The sequence below is a fragment of the Dendropsophus ebraccatus genome, chromosome 7 (genome assembly GCF_027789765.1).
Source record: "Dendropsophus ebraccatus isolate aDenEbr1 chromosome 7, aDenEbr1.pat, whole genome shotgun sequence".
In the NCBI taxonomy this organism is placed as follows: Eukaryota; Metazoa; Chordata; class Amphibia; order Anura; family Hylidae; genus Dendropsophus; species Dendropsophus ebraccatus.
Genome location: NC_091460.1, coordinates 52,081,525 through 52,093,661, shown reverse-complemented (window position 1 = coordinate 52,093,661; position 12,137 = coordinate 52,081,525). Strand labels below are relative to the sequence as shown.

General features: G+C 39.1%; 1 long non-coding RNA gene across 1 annotated transcript; it reads left to right on the top strand.

Annotated features, from left to right (window-relative positions):
- The first annotated feature begins 295 nt into the window (after positions 1-295).
- LOC138796796 (uncharacterized) lies at positions 296-10,199 on the top strand. The gene is made up of 3 exons (XR_011363821.1): positions 296-385; positions 4,098-4,240; positions 10,051-10,199. It is a non-coding gene; the product is annotated as an uncharacterized lncRNA (long non-coding RNA).
- The last annotated feature ends 1,938 nt before the right edge of the window (positions 10,200-12,137 follow it).

Genomic DNA, 12,137 nt, shown 5'->3' with positions numbered 1-12,137 from the left:
CAGCTTAGCTTGTGGAGTTACGTTGCTTGCACAATTCCTATTTAAGTGAATGGGAATTACACAAATTGTGTGACTCCCTTGCTTCAAATGTTTTGGGCTACCCAACCACCTCCAGCGACCACAAACAGCCGGAAGGGGCCAGAAAGTCATCTTTACGGTTTCGGAATATCCCTCTATCTGGGTTTTCTTACAAAGTTGGTGAAATCATATGCGTTCAAGGTACATAGTGTAAAGTACAGTGCAGTTTTTCTCCAGCATCAGTGTGATCACTTCCTTTTCTTCTCTTAAGTTACTTAAACTAGCTGCCAATATGTGTGGAACTGATCAGGAGACTGCAACTGAACTGAGCATGTGTGACCACCTTGCAGGATTTCATAAGCTGAAGGTAAAACTTGTTTATGCAAGTTGTTATATGCAACCGTGATTAAGCACAACGGAGCGAAACACGTTGGTTTTATGATTTTAGCTGCACTATTTGCTCTTTCCATTCTGATGGCAGCGTCTAGCTAACTCCAGGATTCGTGCAAACCCCCTCTAAATGGTTTACAGGTGCAAGGTGTGCTAATCTATTCTCCTTTCTGCAATGTAACAAACGTACCTTCATCCTTAGTGCCCTGGGCGCTATACGGACATATCAGCAGCTCAGATGCTTACAACCTACTGATAGTTTCCCTCTAAAAATTATTGTATATTTAAAATAAAAAGTTTAATTTCACATTATGCATTCATTTAGACCTACTGATCTTAAACCCTTAAATTAAACCATTAGTTTAATTTAAATACTGGATGTAAGTTTTTATAGGCAGGCAGAAGTCACCCTAACATCATCTTACACATTGTACTACTCACTGGAACATGGTCTGTTCTATGTATAGGGAACAAAAATACACATAGAAAAACAAACAAACAAAAAAAAATCAAACAAGCATGCACGGCATGATACATTTCAAACTGCATGCTAGGAATTTTATAGACTTTTCTCTTGATAACACTACCTCATATTGCACTGATGGCGCACGTTTTCATCGTAATTTTTTACGACTCTTAGTCACACTTATTTGTTATGCACCAGTATTAATAAATCTCCCCCTCTGTGATTACCTATAGGCCATATATTAGTCTATTGATCTCCTTGTCTGCTGTAATAGGATGCCAGCGTTGCTAGGCATTTTATAGACCCTTTTCCTCTTTACACCTCCACATTTTAGTAATTTTTATTGACTCTTAGCCACACTTATTTGCCAGGCACTAGCATTAATAAATCTCCCACTCTGCGATTTCCTATAGGCAATATAGTACCGTATTGATCATCATGTCTGAAGCTGGTAAAATAAATATGTAAAATATGTAAAACTAACATAGAAGATTTTACTGTGTCAAATATAATAAAATAATTACAAAGCAAAAAAAAAAACCAACTTTTTTTTTTAATATACTTTACATACATGTTCTACATACTGTGAATGTTCTTCATTTGTATGTGTGAACCACATTCAGTGCAATGAGGAGGTCAAGTTCCTACCCATGTTGCCTCCTGGTGAGAGGTTTCTGTAAATTCCAGTAAAGACAGGCACACATTATTAATGCCTTCTTCTATGACTTAGAGTATGATGTTTCTGTGTGTAGATGTAGAAAATGATTAAAGAATAGGGTCACTGTGGGTGTGAGTTCAGTAGAGCCCGAGTACAGTCCATAGCCCATGGGATTTAGAATACACTATTCAGTTGTATAGGCATAACTACATAGTGAAAAGATAGGGTAAACTTAAAAGTTCTCAAGCCTTTCAGTACTTATTAGCTGCTGTATACTCTGCAGAAAGTGGTATATTATTAACACTACTGTCACCTCTGTCCGAGAAAGGAACTTTCCAAAGCTGGAGAGGTTTTCTATGGGGATTTGCTTCTGATCTGAACAGATCATGGACAGAGGTGGCAGCAAAGAGCACTGTCAGGCTTAAAAGAATATACCACTTCCTGCATGGTATACAGCAGCTCATAAGTACTGGTATGAGTTTTTTTTTTATAGAAGTAATTTACAGATCTATATAACTTATTAACACCAGTTTATTTATAAACATTTTTCTTTCTGTGGAGTACCCATTAAGTGATCTTTGGGGTTTTCAAAAAATACCTTTGATCAATTGCAGGATGTGGATGCCATCATGTTCGTTAGTTCTCATCGCCCACTATTTTGTTGGTCATAGTCGTTTCTCAAAACTTTTCTTTCTCTATCTCTCCTCTATCCCTCCTTTCAATGCTAGACTTATTAAATTGCCCTGCTTCTTACCAATGGTGTTGCCGAAGTTAGTCCTCTTGTCGTGTTTCCATAGTCACAATGTACCTGGACTTTATTCTCAATATTCACAGTGCAAAACTTATTTTGGACTTCTTGAACTGTACCCTTCCGCAATAATTTTTTACCCCACTCTTTGCCATCATAACAGTTTACAAGGTTTCAACCATTGAGACTAAGGGGGATATTTATCAAAGGAGTTAAATTTAGACTGGTGCAAACTGGCCACAGCAACCAATCACAGCTCCTCTTTCGTTTCACCAGAGCTGGAAGCTGAGCTGTGATTGGTTGCTGTTGGCAGTTTGCACCAGTCTTAATTTTACACCCTTTGATAAATCTTCCCCAAAGTCTTTATAAGCCTCTTTACCATGATCCCTTTCTTCACCCCTCCCCCCTCCTGATTTTTAACTGTTACAAGTTTGCTGCTATACCACTCCTGTATGGTGTACTGTCTAAAAACTAAAATATTTTTAATAAAAAAAATTTACAAAAAAAAAATAAACCTTACCAGTATTTCAGTCCACAAGTATTTGTAATATATGGGTGGGAATGAGTAGAGGGTTAATTATGGTGCACCAGTATTACATAGGAGAAATAGTAGATAAAAGACCAGTTACGGATGAGAGCACATATAAGTCTCAGTATGTCTCCTTTATATGTGACACAACAGAAAGCAGCAAGTGGTCCTCATTTGGTATACCCTATGAAAGCTAATCTTTACTTAACCCCCATTGTGTTATAATAATTTATAAAATTAGCAACAATAGGAAAGTTAGCTACAGTAGTTTCAAAAACTGCCACATATCAAAAACACAATATTTGAAAGAAACACAATTTTGACTTGAAAAACGAGTTTTAACTAAATGAAAAAAATAGATATTTGACAACTCAACAGTGTTCCGCAACGGAAAGGTTAGAGCAGGCATTGGTGTCCTCTCTACAACTCAGTAGTGCAGGCCACCTTGTGATCTTATCTCCGGGGCTGTTTACCAAACAGACGTGCTCTATGATGAGCAGCAAAGAGTGATAAGAAATAGAAGTTTCTATGGATACCATAGTTAAACAAGCTTTTTGCTAACCTGGTCCCTGGCCCTGCTGATAAAAAGAAAAATGTAAGAAATAAAACTGAGTCAAGTATAAAACATTCTATACATCGGATGGACATTTATTCTGGCATCTGCTATGGAGGGGGAATATTGGGAGGGTTAAACTAAGGACTGGCTTGCTACTGTTACTGCTGTTGAGAAACTAAGAAAAGGGGGAATTTAGACTGCCACACTCTGCAGATACAGCAGCAGATACATTGCTATTTACAAAAAGGATAACTGTCTAGAACTTCATGTGTGTTCAGAGATGAGAAGGAAGCCTTGATTTACTTTTGTGGAACAGTGCACATCATCTTTAACAGACAGTCGTCTATTAGGCCTCTGGTTAGAGACCGTGCTGATTGGCTTCCACGTTGGTGATCGTGCTCCTGCATACATCCCTCTGGGTACCATGTGATAGATCTACAGAGTTCTCCTTTAAGAAGATTCTTCTCTTCTTAAACCATAACCAACCAAACTGTAAAGACCTTTGTCAAAAGAGTAAAGTCTAATAAGACCGTGATTCCTTTTAAGTAGAGTCATAACCCATAGCAACCAAACTATGTATTCCTACTAAAGGGCCTCATAGTCAAATTCTTCAGTCAACCTGCAATTAGCAGTAATCTAAAAAGAGAAAGAGACAAGATATTCTTGCTCTCAAGTTTAAAGCTGTATCTAACTTGTATTACACAAGGCTGTATGTTTATTTGATTTTTGCAGAAAAACTGAGGAAGTCAGAAGTCAATCACCTGCACTGTGCATGACTGAAACTGCAAAAAGAATTTGAAGTTAGAAGTCAGTGTTTATTCCACAGTTGGCTGAAAATCAAGATGTCTGACATGATCTTACCGAGGAACATTCAGGTCTGTGGACTGGTATAAAAGAGCAAGTGCTGCAAATCCCTCAATCAAATGAGTGAGTGTATGTTTCTCTAGAGATCTACCAAATCAAGGCTGGCTAGAAGGAAAGAATAAGCTTTACTAGGCCTGATAGAATGAGATTAGGCAGATTGATGGAACATCTGGTCTAAAGATAAAGTGAAGGCCCAGAATTACATTGTCTTCCTGATGTAGAGAGAGATATGACCACATTTGTGCAAGACAAAGCATAGTAATAGAATAATGAAGAAATGTACTATATTACCTAGCGTCAACCTTAGAAAGCCTTGCAATGTTTGGCGTTCATCACTGATCTTTCAGAAACATATACAGATAGATAGAGCACACCAAGGAACCATACTCAAGAGTTACTAATAGAGTCCATATTATGTATTGTATCATACCACAATGCATATGTAACAGGAATGTCTTTCATGTTATTGTAACTAGGGTTGAGCGAACTTTTGAAAAGTTCGGTTCGGTTCGATCCGGCGAACTTTCGTGAAGTTCGGATTTGGCCGAACTGAACCTAAAACGAACCTTGCAATAGCGGCAGAATAATTGCAGCTACAATAGTGGGGCGACCGCCATGTCTATGGAGAGGCGGAGGGAGAACCGCTCCCTCTGACCCCCCCTTCACCCCCCCCCCCAGGGTTGTATCAAAATTACATTTTTTTGTTAATCCCACCCCCTAAAAAATATAGATAAAAGCTATCAAAACATCCCATGTACCCAAAAGGTGTACCACTAAAAATGTCAGCTTATGCCACAAATAAAAAGTCCTCACATAACTCCATAGGCGGAAAAAATAAAAATATTGCTGCTCTTACAATATGCAAGACACAGTTTTTATATTATAAATGCTATAAACTATAACAAAAGATATATCAAATGGATATCACTGTAATCATACCGACCTGATGAACAACAATAACATGTCATATGTAACATATAGTAAACGGCGTACAAAAAAATGGTGAAAAACCGCAGCTAAATTGTGTTTTTTATTCATACCACCTCATAAAAAAATTTAATAAAATTTTTTTAGGGTGTCACATTTTAAATTTCCCCTCCAATTTGCTTAAATTTCAGCGAAACACCTAAAGGGTTAATAAAAATTTGATCGAATATTGCGGTATTTGAAAGATTTAAATTCAATCGAGTAGTGTGGCGAATACGTGGGAAACATTCAAAAGCCCTCCCATCGCAATTGGTGCTTTTTTTTAATCCAATCACCATGCAGGAAGCCCATGAGGGACCCTGGGAAAACGCACGCAACACGAAAACGGCGTCTACCCTCATTGGTTGGCTGAACCACATGACCTTGAATTTTGAATACTTGGCTCCCGCCTCTCGACCGCAGATGCGCTTTCAACCTAGCCAGGGAAAGATCTTGCAGCAGGGAGAGAGAGGTTTTAGTAGTGTTTTGGTTAGGCAGGATTACTACAGAACCCAAAAGTCCTTTTCAGGGCTAAGATCAAGCAAAAAAGTCATCTCTGAATCCAAAGCACCTTTGTAAAGACCTTCACTGATAAGCTGAATAGGGGGAGTACCCTTTTGAGACCACCAAGCAAATGGGTGTTACTGTAAGTGAAGGTGTCCCACAAGTCTTCAGCATTGGATAACCCATTTGAGAACTGTTCTATATGGTTTATAATAGAAACAATCTAAATAAGGAGACAGTGTTTGCTACGTAATCGCTCCCACTAAGTGGTATATTTTATAATTGCAAAAAAATTATTGCAAAAAAATTGCTCTGCAGTGGTGCTTTATTTTAAATTTTCTATTCTACATAAGTATACATTTTGCAATGTAAGCTCTTCCCCAGGCACACATAGCACCACACAAAATGGAAATCAAAAGATATATAAGCTGGATCAGCGAACATTCATATTTTACATGTGATTAACAAATGAAAAAAAAAATGTTTGTTGTAAAACTAATTGGTTTTCCATACAGATACTAGAGACTTATTTTTAGACATTTGGGAACCTTAGTTCAGACTCGCTGTAATCACTCTATGCCTGGCTGTTTATCCAACATATAATTACCGAGGATCAAGTGTAAACAATCAATGTCTGATTGTTCATTTTATTATTGTATCCATGAAAAACACACAGAATAACACAAGGCTATTGTGCTGCCTCTGTATATATGGTTCTGTTCTCCCGTGCCATAACATGTTAAGAAATTGTGCCATAGGAAAATGAATAGGGGCATAGCTGATCTGCAAGGATACTGAGCATTAGCCCTCTGACCAACCTGAAACAGATGGCCATTAAAACTCTCATCTAAGAAAAACCCTTAAAATGGTTATTCCATTTATTTATTTATTTATTGGGGGTGGGGGGGGGGGCAATTCCCGTGAAGCCCCTTCTGTGGTGAGCCCCCGGATGGTGTTATAGCAGTGGAACGGCCGGTCACTTGCTGTGGTGGATGGCCGAGATACAGGCGGACCTTTATATGTTATCACGTGACACCAGTGCCTGGTAGGCACACAGGTGTAATGGCATACCTGCTTTTAGTGTGTAAGGCTGGTTGTACCCTTTTCCCCTGTGGTCAGTGTCCTGCTGGGTTTCTACCGGGTTCCTTAGGATGATGTCATAGATGTTATAGTCAGAGGTGTCCAGAGCAGTGTAATTACCCTCCCGGATAGTAGGACTCGCCACCCACAGAAATGGGAAGTATCCCAAGGTTGCGGTGTATATGCTGTGCAGGTGGTGGTGAATAATCACAGAATCTGAGATAATGTTAAGTTGGTTTACTATTCGTAAAAGTGCAGTAGGTAATACAGGAGATCTTGGATCTACACTTGACAAAAGTTTCAATAAACACTTGCACATAAAACAACCAGATCTGTGAGATAAGTGCTGAGTAGGAGATAGTTGTGTTGGTACGTTTTTGCTGAGGTAGAAAAGCAGAGAGAAAGATGCCGTGAGAGTCTCAACCCATGTAGTAATGTGCTCTTCCGGGATGTTGGAGAATGAAGAAGAATACTTGTAGAAGAAGATTAAGAAGAACAACACCTGTGCCTGTGTATTGACCTTTGCTTTAGTCTTCACACCACCTTATGCCCACCAGCGTTGGCTGAACCGTACTAATAGGTGACAAAGGTCCCAGACCCTGTTACCTGGGTTGAGATGAATGCTGAGGGTCCACTGCTGACACCCGCGCTGTGAGATGGAGTTCATAGGCTTACTGCAACTTTGCTCCACCCGGATCAGTTCCTAGCTCTTTGGCTTTATAGTAGATACTGTCCTGCACTGTCACCTTTCCTTGTCCACAGCGTGGGTTGAGGTTATCTGTTGGCTGGTCCTCTCCTAAGATGTTTAACACTGTATAGTGCTTTGTGTGGGTACTTGAGAGAAAGTAAGTGACAGTGTACTGTCTAGCGTCCTACCCATGCGTGGCACTGTCTAAGACTGAACTAAACTGTGGGGACCTAGCAGAGGGCCAGGGCCCAGACGAAACTGCTGTGGAGAGCTATCTAGCTTGTGTCCTTCCTCCACACTGTCCTGAATGAAAAAGCTCTTGCTCCTCCCCCACCCAAGGGACTAATTTCCTGTACAGCGTGTATAATGCGCTGTGATTGGGTGAAAAAAGTGCAACAGAAGAATATGGAGAAGAGATGATAGCAGAGAAGTAAGTAGAAATCCTACTGGTTCACAGATTCTGGTACACAAACACAATGACCCTTTGCGATCCTTCAGGTGTGCAGCTCCCATACATCAATACATAATACAGCGACATCTAGTGGTCAAAACTTAATACTACTTTTACTTATACTAAGACCACAAAAAGTACAGGGTTTTGCGAAGTGTGTGAAAAATAGTTACACCCCTAGTGGGACACCACACTTCTAGTCGATACTGTCCATCATTGAAATGAAGCAATTTTAGAACAGAAAGAAGAAAGACAAGTTGTTTTTTACAGGTAGATATTGAATGTACAACATCTAATCTTGTGGATGGTGTGGAGAGGCAGAAGGGCAGGTGACAACATCACTTTAAAGGGACTTTAAAAATTTTAAAAATTAACACCTGACCTGACATTTAATATTTACCTGGCATAAGTCCCTACTTATTTCCTCTTATTCCCAACAGGAACTGCTCATTTAGCTAATCAGTTGAGTATGGTTCTGTTAATTCTTTTTTTAGAGCTCCCAAAGCAAAATATTAAGGCTATGTTCACACTATGTAAGAGACTGGCCTGTCCGTTACCGTTCCGTGACCGTGACTTAAGTACCGGCCGGATGATCTTTCCTGTCAGTTATTTGCGGCGCCGCATAGATCCCGGCCGGAGCGTATACCATGTGTGTACACTCCGGCCGGGATCCCATTGAAAGTAAGGTTATGTTTCACCTCGCAAAACTATGGCCGTAGTTCTGCGGCGAGAACTACGGCCGTAGTTTTACGTAGTGTGAACATAGCCTTAAACAGTATTTAAAAAGGAACCGGTACGGTTAGATCTTTACCATTTTTTATGCTTAAATACTTACCTTTGTGGTTACCTGTGTCAGACCTGCACCCTTACACCTGTGATGGCGACTGAAGGTTGTTTGCTTGTCTTTCTCTTATCCCTTGGTGGAGATCAGGAGTGGCTGTGGTCTGCCTTACATGCTTACACGAGAGTTGTGCCTCCTTTGTCAGCACAACTTGACCAGGTGAAGGTTGCCACAAACTACTTCCTCACCTTTTGTTTAGTTGATCCTCGCCATTTTTCTTTTTCATTATATAACCTTGACAAGAAGTCAAATATGGATACATGATCTTAAAAAGTGTCTGTATAACCATCAGACGCAGGGAATTCATCTTGTGCCGGGGATTTAATGTTATTTTTTTAGCTCTTCTAATATAATTTCTGTCAATAAAGCTTGTTTTACTTTCTCTGTCAAAGTTGTCTTTTTTTTTTTTTTTTACTGTTGTAGCCATTTATTTTTATTTTTTCACAAATTTCCCTGGAGGAAACCATGTTGGATATATGTGTATAACTGTAATAAAAACAGCCCCCGAAATGTTCCCTTTAACCCAGAAAGGCCCTGTTGCAATAAATTCTTAATATGTTGCAGATATGATACTACATAAGTTATTCTAGAGTACTAGATAGCTTGGATCATATAGGAAAAGCTGCATATCTCTGAATAGCATGTCATCCAATTTAATGAAAAGTAAATGTCTTCCCAGAACATTATTTTATTTTAACTAAATAAAATTCAGTGTAGACTAACAAATATAGTCTATAGCAATACAAAATACAAATAAAAAAATAACCCTCCCAGCATTACAAGGAAGCAAAAAAACTGCAGATAAAACTTGTTTACATCAGATGTCTCAGAAGGAAGGGGGGAGGATGGGACAGAGAGAAAGGCTCACACAGATAGTTGTGTCTCTTTTTCAGCAGCAGCTAAGCACAGGGAGAAGGAGACTGAATTGATAATAACAAGTATAGAGTAAATTGTTAGTCTCACCATGGGCAGCGATATATCAAAAGTTATGTTTGAGTGAAATACTTCTTTGAGAGCCAAATCTTTGCATACATTCAAAAACATATCCTGCTGTAACCACTAGAGGGAGATAAGGAGCCGATAGCATACTGTTATGCATAAACTTCTTAAAGGAATGTTCCAGCAATAAAACTTATTTTCAGCATTCTAATAAATGATTTTATATTTTTAAAGTACGTTATTATTATTATTATTATTATTATTATTATTATTATTATTATTATTATTATTATTATTATCATCCTTTTGTAGTATTTAATGTTTTTCTTCTGCTCTGTCATTTTCATTATAGTCAAGAAAGTGTAGAAGAAAGAAGAGATTTAGAGTTTGGCTGAGTTCCTGGCTACAGTGTACAACTGAGAGAGAGAGAGAGAGAGAGAGAGAGAGAACAAACAGTCCCCATTGCAGACAGACCTCCAACAACTGGTTTACTCTGTAAACATTATGGTCAATTTTCAGAAATACAAGTTATACAAATCCATTTTTTTTTCTCATACAAACCAATTAATTTTCTATGAATAGGAGAGTAAGAGGCATAAGCTTGAAATGTAGCTGAAAGGTTAGGTGGCTCACCAAATGTTATGTTACACTAAAACCCAGCATTGTGACATGATACAAGACATAACACAAAGGCTGGGTGCTGCACCCTGTGTACCCATTCACCTTAGTGGATTACCTAATGTTTTTGTAAATATTTTTCTTCTTAGTAATATAGGACTTTTCCTAGTAAGACGTTAAGAAATGTATTGAATGATTTCAGTACAGGAGGATTGTAATAGGACAACAGAAACAATCAGCATGCACAGCTGCCAGTCATGCAGATCTATTTTATGTATTTGTTCATTTAAAGGGTTTACCCTTCTGGGTTAGTTATTCTCTATCTACAGTATGCCCAGGATAGTTCATATCTAAGATCCCCCAGTGGGATCTGAGGTCCCTGTTTCCGCGATAGTGGGGGGCCCCATCAATCGGACCTCCCACCCACAATCTCCTAGGGCCCTACTACACGGACCGATAATCACTCAGTGTAATAGAGACAACAATCGGCTGATTATTGGTTTAGGTTTGGACCTAAAATCATTGTGCGCCATCCGCGCATCGCTATTAGACAACTAATGATTGCTCAAACACCTGACACCTTACCTCTCCCCGCTCCCGGTCTTCTCCTGTGCTCCGTAGGTTCTCAGTCCCGAAGCACAGGAGAGAAGACCGGGAGCGGGGAGAGGTAAGGTGTCAGGCGTTTGAGCAATGGCTGCATGGACATCGCTAACAATGTCCATGCAGCCTTTACTGCCCGATTATCAGGCTGTGTAATAGATCCAGTAAACTAGGTTGGTGCTTGTTTTCCAAAATGATCGGGCCATAGTCAGCCCATGTAATAGGACCCATAGTTAAGTCATATCATGTACATATTGTGGATAGGACAATACTACCCCAGAATACTCCTTTAAGTAATAGTTGACATCACACTGTGTGCTCTCTGGTACATTTTGCTGAAAGAATATAATACATTAGGATCAGGTAAGGCTTGCCAGGTAATTATGTATTGGTCTATGTATCATTGGATCACAACATAGATTATGATTAGAGATGAGCAAACCTTGAGCATGCTCGAGTCCATCCGAACCCGAACTTTCGGCATTTGATTAGCGGTGGCTGCAGAACTTGGATAAAGCCCTAAGGCTATGTGGAAAACATGGATATAGTCATTGGCTGTATCCATGTTTTCCAGACAACCTTAGAGCTTTATCCAAGTTCAGCAGCCCCAGCTAATCAAATACCGAACGTTCGGGTTCGGATCGACTCGAACCCTTAACCTGGTTCGCTTATTTCTAATTATGATTCCTTTTTCCCCTCATATAGTCTCCTATGCATGTTTTTCTTGTTTATTTTTTTAAAGGGATACATTTTAAAGATGTTTTCCAGCTTTAAGAATAAATCGCACTTGCTGCAAGAGTGTACAGTATATGTGACTTGGGCTATAGACAGTACGTGGAAGGTGAGTATTATTCTCTTTTGTAATACCATTCCCTGCCCCTAGGCATTTTTTTTTCATTACTCTGGAAAACCCCTTTAACATGTAGGTTTACACTGATGAATATTTTAATGAACTGTTTGTTGACAATATGAATTATTTATGATAGAGTATAAAGCTGGAATACAAATGTAATGTGCTACTTCTCTGAAACACTACAATAGATGACACTGGTTATAATAGATAGATTTAGTTGGTCCATTTCCCCTTAGTGTTAGGTGATATGATTCTGTGCAGGACTTTCCACTTCAGAGGAACTACATTGTTACATCAAGCACTTTTGTTCTGGGTGGCAAAAACCTAGCTCCATAAAGAGTGTTCATTATAACTTTAGTAGGGCAACT